Source organism: Crocodylus porosus, unplaced genomic scaffold (assembly GCF_001723895.1).
Source record: "Crocodylus porosus isolate Cpor-Errol unplaced genomic scaffold, CroPor_comp1, whole genome shotgun sequence".
Lineage (NCBI taxonomy): Eukaryota > Metazoa > Chordata > Crocodylia > Crocodylidae > Crocodylus > Crocodylus porosus.
The window spans coordinates 10,976,930-10,992,663 of NW_017728922.1; the positions used below are offsets into that span (position 1 = coordinate 10,976,930).

A 15,734-nucleotide genomic window follows, 5' to 3' on the forward strand; every position below is an offset into this window, starting at 1 on the left:
GCTCCTCCCCCACCAGACCCCCCGAGACCCCCAAACCCTGCCCTAGCCAGCCCCATCCACCTAAGCCACCCCGTCCCTGCCCCCCATCCCATACTTTAAAAAAACACACCCCTGGCATTTACTGGCAGTTTGGCTGCCATCTCTCTGACTGGGGCCTCACCAGCACAGTGCAGGGCAGGGTGACAACCCCAGAAGCCCCAATGTGGGCTCTCCTGCTCCCCCACTGCCCTGTGCTGCCTGGGGTGGCTCTGCCAGGAGGCCCTGGAGCCCCCCTACCCCTGCTTCAAAGGTAAGCAGAGGCTTTTCTCCCATTTTTTTCTGGGTTTTTTTCTGGATTTTGTGATGGTGTCTGAGGTTGTGGGATTAGCCATGGGGGCCTGGGGGTGAAATTTGGGAGGTGAGGCTGGGTGGAGAAGCCATTGGGGGGCTGCAGCAACTGGTGGGAGATGGGGCCAGGAAGCAGAAGTTGGGGCATGTAGGCCTTGCAGAGGGGGTAGTAGCCCCTGCAGGGGCCTTTTGGCCCCCACTGGGAGGGCATACCCCTTGTGTGGGAGCAGAACCCCTTGTTTGGGGCCAAATCCCTCTCTCTCTTGTTATAGTCATCTTTTGTCTTACTTGTGGAGCAACATGGATTTGGGGGTATTTTACAGAGTGATTGGGATTTTTTTATCAGGGATTTTTCAGTTTTCCAATAGGGAACATCAGAATTCCTGCTAGGGAGGCCAGTGGCAGGACCCTGCCTGCTCAGAGCTGGCACCTTGGAACCAGCTGGCTGTGGCTGACCTCCTGGACAAATGGGGCTAGGAGAACATGCTTTAACAGTTCAAAGCAAGCAGATCACCACACCTGGAACATCTTCTGGGTGATAGCTGCCCAGATGGCTGGGCAGGGGGCACACATGGCAGTAGTGCCACCAGAGGCCAACCCTGAAATCACAGTTCACTGGCAGCTGGCCCAGAGAGGCAGATGCCTCTACTGGCTGTGCAGTCCCCATCTGGGTCTGGCAGGTGCGCAGCAGGTCAGAGCCAGGCAGCAGCCCCCACTGCCAGACCCCTGCAGTTCATAGAGTGTTCAGGGAACTCTCAGGGCTGCTTCAGCAGTCCAGGTGGTACAAGGTGTAGTGTCCCCAGGTACCAATTGTCTGCAGTTCCTGAAAGCTAGTAGCCCTAAGCTACTTGCCAGGGCAGCTTTGTATACTGCTGGGGACAGCACAGGTGCTGTCCCTAGGCTCTACCTCCCCCTGGCTGCAGATCCAGGAGGATCCAGGCAGGGTTATTTTGCCCCAAGTGGCACAATTTGCTCCACACCAAAGTACATGTCCAAGCACGGGCACTGAAACAAAAAGCCCCAGCTCAAATTTGCACCACTTCTATTTGAGCTACTGCAAGCATATGTGCAAGCACCGGCACAAGTACTGCCTGAAATTTCTTTCTAAAGCTATGACTTTTCCACCAAATGGAATTTCAGTGTTCTTTATGTCATGCAGCAGTTGGTAAAGGCATGCACACAACGTTTGTTCTAAGTAAGTGGTGTGAGTGTGTCCATTGAAAATGAGGCAGAGATCTGCTTTACATGAAATCTCATATCGAACTAAAACTCAGCATGCCATGCCAGCTTGCTTAAAAGTTCAAAAAAGCTGCACACACATATGTTGCATTGTGTAATGATTTTCTGTGCCCATTTTTAAATTAATTTTTCACATTTTTTCAAACCTTTTTAATGATTTTTAATGTTGTTCCAATCTCCACTCTATATGCTTTAAAATGACATATTATGTGTGGGGTACAGTAAGTGCAAATGCCTTAAAATGTTCTCAGTCCATGTACTCCTTAGCAATTGGTTTCTACTCATTTCAATGGGAATTATGCATCTAGGGCTAGAGTCTATTCTACCTATTAGGTGCAAAAGTGAACTTATATGCCTAAGTGTGATTCTATTCCACCCTCATTGAGTCCGTGAAAAACAGTTCCTCCTTCTCACTGCTTTTTTGTGTGACTCAGTTTTAAGGGCAAGATGACAGTGTGCTACACAACTTGATGTATTAATTGAGGCTGTGTGAAAGAGCTCCATTTTGTTTTGACTTCTGTTTCACTGTTTCAAAGGGACAGTGTTTTGTTTTGAAGTTTTGTTTTGTTTCGAAGCATTGTTCCTTTTTGTTTAGTCGAAACTGTTTCCCTGTTTTGACGCATTTCAGTGTTTTGCTCATTGGCTATAATGGGGAATCATGAAATTGCCTATAACTTTTTTATTTATTGTCTAATTCAAATGAAAACAGTCAGAATGGTAGCTCCTGATAAGTCCACAAAGCTTGTCAAGTTTCAAGAGATAGATGCAGGGGTTTCTGGGAAACCGTACCTCAAATCTTGACAGCAAAACTCATTTAGAAGTGTAAAGGCACAGGGGAGTAGAAATAGCAGTCATGGTAGCCCCTGCTGAGGTCATGAAGCCTGCCAATTTTCAAGGATATAGCTGCAGGGGTTTCTGGGAAACTGCACCTCAAGCTGCTAACAAGGAAAACTCATGTTGTGTGTGTATTAAGGCACAGTGGGGTGAAAACAGCAAGCGTGCTAGCCCCTTCTGAGGCCGTGAAGCCTGTCAGATTTCAAGGATATATGTGGTTTGTAAATTCAAACAAGCACTGAACTTGACTAACCTCATCACCAGAAGCCAACTTCCTACAGCCCAAAACACACCAAATGCATCCAGTCCATGCCATGACAAGACAGGCAAACGCTGCCAACAATATCTCCAGTATGGAGATATCTTCACAATACAATACTTATCTTCATCAGGGCATCACCTTCCACAGTATGAGGCATGCAGGGAGTACTTGAGAGAGGAGCTGTGCAAGGCCAGTCCACAGGTGGCCTTACACTTCACCTCACACATCTAGAGCAGCTGGGGTGGAACTTGAGGCAGCACTCATTGCAACACCAGCCAGCAGGGGAAGAACATGTCCCTCCTGAGATCCCTTGCCAGAATGAACTTTGAGGTATGGTTGGGGCTATAGGGAAGGAGGCCCCAGGTCTTGGGCATGACAACTAAAACTGCACTCTTCCAGGGTCCGGAGGTCTGGTGAGACTGTTGGCAGCATGGCAGCCCCAGGAAACACCAGGACCAAGGATTTCCCTGGTGGTATTATGGGGCCATAAGTGCCATGAACCACCTGAATCCTGGCTGCCCAACTAAGGAAAAGGGATTGCCATCCACAGTATACATCTCCCCAGTGCTCTGGGTGGTGTCGCTCACCTTTCCCCAACTGTTCCAAGATGGCCTGCCTCTGCTTTGGGGGATCAGGGGCTTTGGAATGAGTGAAGGACTGCCCTTTGGGCATGCTCCCACTGGTGCCAGGCTGAGGAGGAGCAAGGGCAAGGGAGTGGTACCTGCGGAGGTGCATCAGCACCCCCATGGTGCTCATGTGTTTTGTTCCCTTGCCCCAGCTGGTTTTTGGCTCAGCAGTGCAGGCAGATAACATATGGTATCATCTGCCAGCTCAAAATGTTCCCAGACCACACTACCTGCTCACTTCTAGGGTGCAGGTGCATGTGCAGATTCTGCCTTTCCCCTGTCTTCAGCTGCAGAGGCACAGCAACAGGAGGAGAAGACTCAGATGAGCCACTTACCTCCACAACCTCTACCTCAACCTCCTCTGAAATGCCTTTTGGGGAAGAAGACCTGGCTCTAAAGGAAACTTGAGGGGTGTGGAGCACAAACTCAGATGATCCCCCTTCCTTCCCCAGGATTTCCCTTGCTAGGGCATTCAGATCCAAATCCAGATCCAGCTCTTCCTCTGGCACTGGAAGGCTCAGCATGGAAAGTGAAATGGGGCTGGAAGAGACTGTTGTGCTGGTACTGCTGCTTATTGTCACGGTGGTGGGGGGGGATTATGGCTGGTGCTCTTGGAGGGCATGCAGATTCAGGCACAGGCAGTGGCACTGATGCCCTCTCCTTGCTGCATGTAATACTGGAAGCCTTATGTCTGCTTGTTGTAGGAAAGAGGCTGTATCTCAGTTGTGGGGTAGGGGGAACTTACAGCCCTCCCTCTACACTATATTCCATCCCTCCCTGAAGGCTTTCCAGCTGCCTTTTCAGTAGCCTTCATGGTGCATTTTGAAGTGTGTTCACCTTGGGGTGCTGGGAAATCTGTGTGTTCTTCTGTAATGTAATCATATTTATTTAATATATGTAGATACAATAATTGTATGTGTATTTGTGTAATGTATGTATGTATTTATGTAATAAATAAAATATATAAATATATATATAGTATGTGTTCCTGAATAAATTCTGTATTATAATATGCAATATATGCTGTGCTTCCCCGCACAGTGAATGGAATGCACGCTGTGAGAAAAAGCACAGATTTCTGGAGGAAAAGAATCAAAATAGACTAACCAAAAAAACCCCAGGATTTTGGGGGAGGAATACATTGAAAGGAATCAATGAATATAATACTAACATAAAAAGGTATAGAAAGCAAAAAGTATCAATGAATCCCACTTGCTAGGAACAGGCTAGCAAGTAGGAAATGATAGCCTTTGTTGTCTGATGCTGTTGAGCTGCTGGAAGACACAGCTCAGCAACTGACCCCAAGGCAGAAAGCAGCTCAGTTCAAACAATGCTGCTTTTTATGCTGTTTTTCCATCCCTTCCCCAGAGCACTAAGATTGTAACAGACCTCAGGGAATAATCAGAGTCATTGGGCAGCTACACAGCCAATATCAGAGCAGTCCTTCCCCACTCTTCTCCCTTCCTGTCCTTACTTTCTGTTTCCCTGCAAGCAAGCCCAGCTTTGAAACAAAACATTTCAAAACCTCTGAAATGTTTCGACTGCCCTCTTTTTGTTTTGAGGCTGCTTTGAAGCCTTTTGTTTAGTTTCAATTCCATTATTTCAAGCTCAAAACAAGTCAATACAGCATCAAAACGAACCAACTGATGTAATTTTGCACAACCCTAGTATTAATGCATTTTCAGGGACTTGAGCAGGACGGAACAGAATCACACTAAGATACCTAAATCCATTTAAACACAGACAAGGTGCAATGGAATCTGCTTGTAAGTGTCCTAGATGGGTTTGAAAATCTCAGGCCAAGAAAGTTACTGTAAAATGTACTGAAGGCTTTGGGGGAACAAGTTAAATAGAGTTACATCTACTTCCTCATATTCCTGCTTGTTTTGATTAACAGCTGTGGACCCTGCCATTCATACAATTAAATCCTACCTAGAAAATGTAGATAATCTGATGCCAGTACTGATATGGATCTAAATCTTCCCTCCCTGATTTGTGACTCAAAGGAAACATTTCATGGGTGACTCTGAGTGACAGAGTGTGCTGTAATGGATGTATTTAAATTGGGTTTATGGATGACACTTATCACATAGATCCTTACATCAAAGATATGTTGGAGAGATTTACACAGTGACATTGAAATGTAGTATTGATGTAATATCCCCTTCAGTCATGAACAGAGCACTTCATCTGTAGATCATTTGGCAGAAAGAACGAATTGAATGTTATTTTTTTCTGTATAATATTGAGCCACACAAAAACAGGTACCTGTGAGTCTGCTGTATTTTGGTTATGTCTGTGGTAGAAATGCTTAAACCAAGATCACTGAATATTTTAACAAACCATATAGTGAGTGTGCTGTTATACCATTAGGCATTGTTACTGCATAGAAGGTAGAATCACTGAAGCAGTTCCGTTGTTTTTTTTCCATTTCTCCTGGTTGCTGTCAGCCTTGTTCCTTCTGACCACCCCACACTGTAATCACCACTCCTTCATTCCCTGACTATTCACCTGGATACCTGTGCTAGTCTCCCTCCCCAATCCTGGCTATAGAGCTTTGTCATTTCAGTCTCCAGTTGTGTACTTCTGACAACTGCCATTTCCATGCTGGCTTTCTTTGTTCCCTCTGTCTGATTCATGTTTAGATCCTCACAGGCATCCCCCCCAAAACTTATGCCAAAAATATTCCTGTCTTTATGTCTATTCTTGATGGAGAATTAGCACTATAAAGCAATGAGATTATTACTAACAATGTCAGTTTCATTCATGTTCAACAATACTTCAAGAAGGTTCCAGTGATAATTTCTGTTAAGGTTTTATTTTTGGGGAGGTGTGGTTTCATGTTTTGCTTTGCTCTTTCCCCAGAGATTTACCTCTTATTATTACTGTGCAACAGTCCATATCACAGAACACACACATCAAACAACTGATGCTGCCAATCTGCCTAAGCAAGCAAAATGTGTACCACCCACCTCCCAACATCCTGACTGTTGAGCTATCAAAGACAGCTGGATACTACCTTGAATTGACCTGTGAGACTTGATTCTGCAAGAGTATTTTCTCACTAGTGACAAGATACATTTTTCAATTCTTTAGGGTTTTTATTTTTAATATATATCTTTATAATTCTTCCATAAGGCAGCATTGGGTTTGTGAAATTAGACTGTCATAACAAATTCATGTCCTCATCAAGAGCTGCTGTTGTGCTTCCTCTCAGACTGGAGCATCCAAAGACTGAAGCTACATTATCACAGTAATTTCCAAGTTCAAGAGTGTATTTTCAGAAGCAATTGCTTTTAAATGTAGTTACATAACAGAAAATCTACACTTACACCTTCCTCAAAGATAAAAATGAAATTCTTTAAACAAATAAGTCAGCTCCTATGCTCACTTGTCTTTGCTCTTTTATTTTAAAATGTCCTTGTGCATTTACTGCCTATGAAAAGAAAACATTTAAAACACTGACCACAGCAAGGTTTAGCATAAGCCTTTCCCTCAGGACAACCAAATACAACACTTATTTAGACCTGAAAAGGAAAATCAGTTAAATGGTCACAGACTCTTAAAAATGTATTCTGTATTTGGCCAGAATTGAGGATTTCTGCTCAGGAGAGACCCAGGGCTGGAATAGAAGAAGTGTTGCAGATGAGGGTTAAGCAGCACTGAAAGAACTCTGTGTCAAGGGCAGTGCTAGGATATTAAACTGGCTTAAGACAATTTTAGAGACATCAGAAGAGATCTGTATATAGGAAAGTGAGAAATGGAATAGCATAGAGTGCTGAAAATGAGGACTAACATGCATTGACATAAGTGGGGTATGTGCGGGGGGGGACTGTAGGGGGGTTGTTAGGAAGGTTGAGGCAGAGACAGAATTGGGACTAGCAACCTGGATTAAAGACAATAAGTAGTACTTTTTTAATTACATAGGAAGCAAAAAGAAGGCACCAGGTAATGTGGGGCCCCTGCAGGACAATCTGGTGGTTGCACAAGATGATAAAGCTGACCTCTTTAACAAATTCTTGGCTTCCATATTTCTGAGCAGGCACTGGGACATCCCCCCCACTGGGGTCTCGGACAAACTCAGGAGAGCAACAGCTGGGACTAGGATCAGAGAAGACCTGGTCAGGGAACTTCTGGTGGGACTGGACATCTTCAAAATCAGCAGGTCCAGATGATCTCCACCCAAGGGAGCCAAGGGAATTGGCAGAGGCCATTGTGGGACCCCTGGCACAGCTCTACGAGCACTTGTGGTACTCTGGTGAGATGCCAGAGGATTGGAAAAGGGCCAATCTGGTCCCCATTTTCAGAAAAAAAGGGAGGAAGGAGAACCCAGGAAACTATAGGCCCATTAGTCTTACCTCAGCCCTGCGGAAGCTCTTTGAGAAAATTATCCAAAAACACATCTGTGAAGGACCAGCAGGGGAGATTACGCTTAGGGGCAACCAACATGGGTTCATTAGAGGCAGGTCCTGTCAGACCAACCTGGTTGCCTTCTATGACCAGGTCACAAAATCCTTGGATGCAGGTGTCACGGTAGACGCAGTCTTTCTGAACTTTAGGAAGGCCTTCAACACTGTCTCTCACCCTATTCTCATCAAAAAATTAGGTGAATGTGGCATCAATTCCTACAGTCAGATGGGTTAAAAATTGCTTGGACAGCTGCACCCAGAGAGGGATGTGGGCAGTGGGGTTTCCCAGGGCTCAGTCCTTGGGCCCTCACTGTTCAGCATCATCGATAGCGACTTGGACGAGGGGGTGAAAAGCACCTTGTTGAAGTTTGCGGATGACACTAAGATGTGGGGAGAAGTAGGCATGTTAGACGGGAGGGACATGCTACAACTAGATCTGGACAAGTTACAAGGGTGGGAGGATGAGAATAGGATGGGTTTCAATACTGACAAGTGCAAGGTGCTGCACCTGGGGAGGAAGAACCAGCAGCAAAACTACAGGCCATAAGTTGACCGAGCGTAGGTTCAGGCTGCCCTACTTCAGTCAGGGCAGCTAGGATCTGGAACCAACTTCCAAGAGAAGTGGTGCTTGATCCTACCCTGGGGGGTCTTCAAAAGGAGGCTAGATAATCATTCTTTCCTCCCCATGGCAGGGGGTCAGATTTGATGTTCTGCTCAGGTCCCTTCCAACTCTACCAACTATGAAACTTACAAATCTATTTCTGCTCCAGACCCGTTTCCTGTCCAAATAAACATTTCACTCTGTCTTCCTGATATCTCCTTGCAGATACCTTGTTACTAGCTAAAGATGAACCAGAGAACTTTCTCCTCTTAACACTTCTCTCCATTCTTCAGCAGGGAGCCCACCACTCTCTTTTCCATTACTGAGACCCATCACCAAATGTCCTGTTTAACTCATCTTTTTCTCTAGGGGCAGTCTTTCATTTTACCTAGAGGACAGCCAAAGTGCAGCTTGTGACCAACTCTGAGTTACCCGATTAAAGTAGAAACATCATTCTTTTACCTCTTCTGGGTGCCTATGTGCTTTCATTATAGAAACAGGATTGCCCCCAAAAGATACCCAGGCATTTCACTGTTGTTATAAAGTGCCCCTACTTAAATGACCAGAAAAGGTAATAGAATTACTCCTACACTTTAGTTGGAGATGCAAACTCTTGTACCCCTGCTGCAACCTCTCATACCCAGTCCTCAAGAGTTGCTCAGAAGCTGTACTTCGGTTGTCCAGTAGGCAAAACAGAGTTCTATCCCCCTCCCCTCACTCCTCATATCCAAACTATGTCTAAATCTTGTAGATTATTTTCACACTTCTAACATATAGCCTTTCTTATTCACCAGTTCAGGTAAAACTCTCAGCCAAGGTTTCACATGCCTCAGTAACTGTAACATCCTGCTATCCAGCCTGGACAAATGTGCCCTGAGCGTAACTATTCAGAATGCTGTTTTTAAGATCATTCTTGCATCCCATTTCTCTTTCTTTGAAACCCTTAACGATCATCCTCTTATATGTCACATCAAGCATAAATGATTTGTCTTCACCTTTAAGGCCCTTCACGCCTGCTGCCAAACTACCTGTTTTCTTATATTCACTGTTGGATTCACTGCCTTTGTTGGAGGAGTCCTATGATGCCAGCCACATCATCTACTTACCAGATTTAGAAGTTCCTTTTTTTGCTTTTTCCCCATACTGGTCATCATGGTTGGAAAGAATCTCCTGTAAACCTTTACAAAGTCACCTTTCTCCTTCAAATCACTCATTTCAACTTTCCTTTTTTATAACTACAAGAAACTGTAACAACACTTTGACTGCAGGAGTACTAAGACCAGTCTTGTCTGTCCTTATACTGTTCCATCTATCTGTGTTTATTTTATTTTTTGTCTTATATTTGGACTGTAAGTATCTGGGGGGCATTGGTAATCTTTCTACCTTTCTGTTCTTTTGTTTTGTTTTGTTTTTTGTACTGTCTCCAACCCAGTCGAGCAGAAATCCATAGATAGGACATATAGTAGTAATAATGAGACAGGTTTTCAGTGAGTTGTGATGGATTGTGAGTTGATCAAGCTGCACATGAGAAACTGGAGTATCCACTAACTTTGTGGATGGATGTTGTGGTTGAGTCACGGGCTATTTGCCTAATTGGCCACACCTGTCTGGGGCTTTGACTGGCAGCCCTAAGCCAGCTAATGAATCCAGCTCACCACTGTTTGGGCCTTCTGATTGGCTGCCTGGGAAGCAGCTTCTCCATTAGCTCCAGCTTTGGCAACAGAGTCCAGGCCAGCCAACAGTCCTCATTAAGGTCTTCTTTGGTAAGCCTCTCGAAAGGTGCATGAGTAAGGTGCATGGGGTGTCTGAGGATGGGTAGAACCTTTGTTTCTCAAACAGTGGCACCTTTTTAAGGTGATGTGGGATTACTAGTCCTCATTCACATCCAACTTTTATTAATGGCTCCACCTGTTGCACCTTGGGCAACCACTTTCACCAGTGGGCTGAACTTAGTAAGGCAGGACAACTCTTGTCATTATGAGCTGTCCTCTGATCACCACAACAGCGGCAATGGCAGAAGAGGATGCCAGACAAAGATGCCAGTAACCACAACCACTGCGCTGTGGATTGCCTCGGGAGAAGTGAAGGCTAAGGGAGTAAACCCTGACAGAAAAACTGGAGTGCAGCCCCTGAGGCAGTTAGGCATTTATTCAGTCTTCTTTCCAGCAGCTCCTACAACTTTCCTGGCCCCATATTATATTGGTTCTACCTTTCCAGTGGATAAGTCAGGAAAGTCAAAAGGATGATTCTGATGTTTGGGCAACTCTTGCTCACTTAAAAAATGCCCAGGCTTTTGCATCCTGATCATTGATCAGATTCCTTGTGGAAAATTTTGGGGTGGCTGCAACACCTGCATAGCTCCCTCCCAGCACCACCACCACCTGCCCTGAGTGCAGCCCAGCCCAGTCCTCACCAGAAAGAGCCCAGTGCAGCCCCAGCCCCAGCCCACAGCAGCAGCCTGCCCTACCATATACAGATCCAGAGGCAAACCCCCATGCCTCCCAGGGTGCACATAGCAGCAGGAGCCATGCCCCCCAGGTAAACCTCTCACAGATCAGTCCCACACCCCACCCCACCCTGGCTGTGCAATGCCTGCCCCTCCCCTAGACCCAGCCCCACTCCCTCTTTGACTGATGCATGCACACCCATCCTTACCCCTGCTGCAGCTGTCAGAAGCCTGTAGCCTGGGTGCCCTACTGCTGCCTGTGTATGGAGCGGGGGGGCTAAGCCCCATTAGCTCCCCTTCCACCACCTATGCTTCCCCGCCTTTTGTGGGGGAGAGTGCACTGGATGAGGCAGTACATTTCTTTTTGTTATTTCTTTTTCCCTTTTTTGTTGTTCTGTTGTTGACCCTCTACATCTCAGAGGGAGGATCTTTACCCCAGCAAGGGAAGGCCCAAGGGATCAGGGCTGGAGAGTGGAGGCAGAGAAAGCCCCTGGACTGACCTGTTGAAACATCCAGCAATTTAGGGGCAGCTGGCTCCAGCCCTCAACTACTAGAGGAGTATTTTGTTCTACCTACTGGGAACCTTTTTGTTCAATCTTCTTTGTGAATAATGCTGCAATGACTACTGGCCAGATGTAACAAGGCTGATTGTGACCCTGAGAGACATCAGGGAACAGAGCCAGACCACATGCTTTCGCCTGTTGCTGATTGAGCTGGCACAGAGGCTGGGAGCAGCAAAGACTACTGAAGAGCCATTGACACCCATTGTTGGTGAACGGATAGGGTGTAGGGGAGGTGAAGCCCCAGGTCATCCACAGCAGTAAAGCGTGTACCCTTGTGGGGACCCATTGGGTACAGAACTGAACACTATCATAGTATGATCCAAGACATGGCAGAAAAGTAAGCGTGAGCCCCAGGCAGGATGCTTGCAACCTATCCATCACCAGAACTGCCAGTGTGACAGTGGTGCATCAGTGGGGAAGCAGGATAATGGGTCAGTGATCTGGACCTGGAGGTGGGAGTTGCAATGCAACTCACAATGATGGCACACTCCAAGCTCCTAGGCCAAGCCCTTCAGACCACTGAGCAGGCATTAGAAATGCAGCAGCAACAGGGTGCACACCTCACTTACCTCTTTGCATCTCATGACACCTTTTAAAATATCTGGCAGCATCCCAGGCAGCACCAGCATCCTGGTTGAAAGTCATTGGGTTAGAAATTGGCTAAGATTCTGATAGAGATGGGCAAACAATACATATGCACCTCTTTTGGTTTGATATTCATAGATTCATAGATATTAGGGTCAGAAAGGACCTCAACAGATCATTGAGTCTGACCCCCTGAATAGGTAGGAAGGAGTGCTGGGTTTAGATGACCCCAGCCAGATGCCTGGCTGGGGTCATCCCCTTAACCTCCTCTTAAAGACCCCCAGGGCAGGGGAGAGCACCGCCTCCCTTGGGAACCCATTCCAGATTTTTGCCAGTAATTGTGAAGAAGTTCTTCCTAATGTCCAGTCTAAATCTGCTCTCTGCTAGCTTATGACCATTATTTCTTGTAAACCCCAGGGTTGCCTTGGTGAGTAGAGCCTCACCAATTCCCTTCTGTGCCCCCATGATGAATTTAAAAGCAACCAGAAGGTCACCTCTCAACCTTCTCTTGCAGAGGCTGAAGAGATCCAGGTGACTTAGTCTCTCCTCATAGGGCTTGGCCTGCAAACTCTTAAGCATATGAGTGGGCCCTTTTCTGGACCCTCTCCATGTTATCCACATCTGTCTTGAAGTGTGGCACCCAAAACTGGACACAGTATTCCAACTGCGGTCTGACCAGTGCCTGATACAGGGGAAGTATCACCTCCTTGGTTCTGTTCATCATGCATCTGCTGATGCACGATAAAGTGCCATTAGCTTTGATGATGACCTCGTCACACCGATGACTCATGTTCATCTTGGAGTCCACTAGGACTCCAAAATCCCTTTCCACTTCCATGCTGCCGAGCGGTCATTTCCTAGGCAGTAGGTATGCTGGACATTTTTCCTCCCTAGGTACAGCACTTTGCATTTCTCCTTGTTACATCACATTCTATTGTTTTCTGCCCATTTGTCCAACCTGTTCAGGTCTGCCTGTAGTTGTTCCATGCCCTCCGGTGTGTCCACTTCTCCCCACAGTTTTGTATCATCCACAACTTTGGACAGAGTACACCACTCCCTCATCCAAGTCACTGATGAAGACATTAAAGAGTATCAGTCCAAGGACCGAGCCCTGTGGGACCCCACTGCCCACGTCCTTCCAGGTCAATACCAACCCATCATAGTTTCATAGTTTCTAGGGTCAGAAGGGACCCGAGTAGATCATCTAGTCCGACCCCCTGCCATAGCAGGAAGGAGTCCTGGGGTCAAACGACCCCAGCAAGGTGTACATCCACCACCATTCTCTGGGTATGACCCACTAGCCAATTTGCCACCCACTGGACTGTGTAATCATCCAAGTCACAGCCTCTTAATTTGTTCAGCAGTATGCGGTGGGATACCGTATCAAAGGCCTTCCTGAAGTCTAAGTAAGTGATATCTACCCCTACTCCGGCGTCCAGGTGTTTTGTAACCTGGTCAAAAAAGACTAAATTAGTTAGGCATGACTTACCTGCTATGAACCCATGCTGGGTTTCCCCATGTGGAAGAAATCAAATTTTGTGTTGTGTTTTGGTATTAGAATTAACAGACCCAGTCTGAGTTTATTGGAGCTCATACAAGCAATCACAGGGAGGGTTCTAAACAGAAATCCTCCCTTCTACAAGTTAACATACCTTTTTATACCCAAGACTGTGAAAACAGACACATGATTTAAACAAAGCAACCTTGAAAGACAGGAAGAGGTAGATCATTTGGTTGTTGCACATAACAGTTGCTTGATTAGCAACACATTTTGTTTTGAGAACTGTTATTACCTTTTTGTTGATTTTAGGAGAGAAAGAAACATTTGTTCCCAAAGAAATGTAAAAGACATAATAAAGAAGAAGGGTTTTTCTTATCTTAGAATATTCTTAAACATACAGCACTAGCATGTTTTTCAATTTTTTCTTCTTCTTTACTCTCTTAGTCAAGTTAGAGGCCTGAAAAAATTTATTTCTACACCCCTCAGCATGATTTTTCCTGCTGGGCTCTCACCTATACGACCCTTAATAATCTTTTCAAAGACTTTACCAAGGATGGAGGTGAGACTGACTGGCCTGTAGTTGCCTGGATCCTCCTTCCTCCCCTTCTTAAAAATAGGGACCACATTGACCCTTTTCCAGTCCTCTGGGACCTGGCTCATGCACCATGGGTGCTCAAATATTCTTGCCAGTGGCTGTGCAATGACATCAGCCAGTGCCTCCAGTACTCTTGGATGGAGCTCACCCGGTCCTTCCAAGTGACCTTTCATCATCTCAGGGTCAATGCTCGGTAGCCTGGTGCCCTGCTGTTGTCTGTCTACAATCCCATTGTGAGACTTGTTTTGCCCCTTGTTTAGGAACACTGAGGCAAAGAACTCATTGAGGAGTTCAGCCTTGTTCCCCCTGTCTGTCACCAGTTGCTTTTGCCCATTCAGTAGTGGTCCTTCCTTTTACTCCCTATATAGCTGAAAAACAATTTTTTGTTATCCTTAACTTGGGATGCCATCCTCAGCTCCATGGTAGCTTTGGCCTTTCTAACTGCCTCCCTACAACTGCGAGCTGAGGCAGGTAGAAAGCCAAGTGAGTCTAGGACTCAAACTGTTAGATTTTCACAAGTAATGAGAGGCCCAAAAGCCTGACCTAAAAACCTGGAAAGATCAAAGAGAAGGTCCTCAAGCACTCTATTGTGAAGGCCCAGCAGAGAACAAAATGATCAAGAATAGCCATCATGGATTCATTAAGAACAAGTCATGCCTGACCAATCTGACATCCTTTTATGTTGACAGGCTCTGTGGATGAGGGAGAGAAGTGGATGTGCTATACCTTGACTTTAGCAAGGCTTTTGACACCCTCTCTCAGATCTGCATATTATACCAAGTTGGGTGGAGTTGCAGGTACTCTGGAGGGCAGGGCTATGATCCAGAATGACTTGAATAAACTGGAAAAAATGGCCTGCAATCAACAAGATGAAATTAATCAAATACAAGTGCAAGGTCCTGCACTTGGGATTAGGGGTAAATTTCACCTGCTATACTGTTTCAATGCTGTTTTGATTTGTTTTGAGCTTGAAACAGCAATATCAAAATGAAATGAAGGGCTTTGAAACAAACAGTCTTGAAACAAAACAAGGGCAATCAAAACATTTCTAAAGTTTCAAAAAATTTCAAGTTTTGAAGTTGAAGTTGAAGTTGAAGCTGGGCTTGCTTGCAGGGAAACAAAGTAAGGAGAGGGAGGGGGAAGAGTGGGGAAGGACTGGTCTGATATTAACTGTGTAGCTGGCCAGTGACTGTGATCCTTGCCTGAGGTCCCTTCCAATCCCAGTACTTTGGAAGAGGGATGGGAGAAAGAGCATAAAAAGCAGCATTGTTTGAACTGAGCTGCTTTCTGCCTTGAGGTCAGTTACTGAGATATCTTCCTGCAGCTCAGTGTCAGACAACAAAGACTACCCTTCATTTCCTACTTGCTATCCTAGCAAGTGGGATTTATCAATACCTTTTGCTTTCTATACCCTTATTTTCTTATTATATTCATTGATTTCTTTCAATTTATTCCTCCCCAAAAATCCTCTTTTTGTTTTCCTTACTCTGTTTTGATTACTTTCAAATCCATGCTCTCTCTCTCTCTCAGTGTGCATTCCATTCACTGTTCAGGGAAGCACAGTATTACTATATTGCATATTATAATATAGAATTTATATAGGAACACATACATACATTTATATATTATTTATTACAGAAATACATACATACATTACATAGATACACACACATACAATTATCTTATACAGGCATACCTCGTTTTATCGCGCTTCGCTTTATTGCACTTCGCAGATATTGCATTTTT

The 15,734-nt window shown here is 45.4% G+C and overlaps 1 long non-coding RNA gene across 1 annotated transcript in view; it reads left to right on the top strand.

Moving 5' to 3' along the window:
* Nucleotides 1-14,045: 14,045 nt before the first annotated feature.
* The window catches only part of LOC109313218, an 11,498-nt gene continuing 9,809 nt past the window's right edge, over nt 14,046-15,734 (top strand). The window contains exon 1 of the long non-coding RNA XR_002101993.1: nt 14,046-14,149. This is a non-coding gene — a long non-coding RNA (uncharacterized LOC109313218). The remainder of the gene's footprint in view (nt 14,150-15,734) is intronic.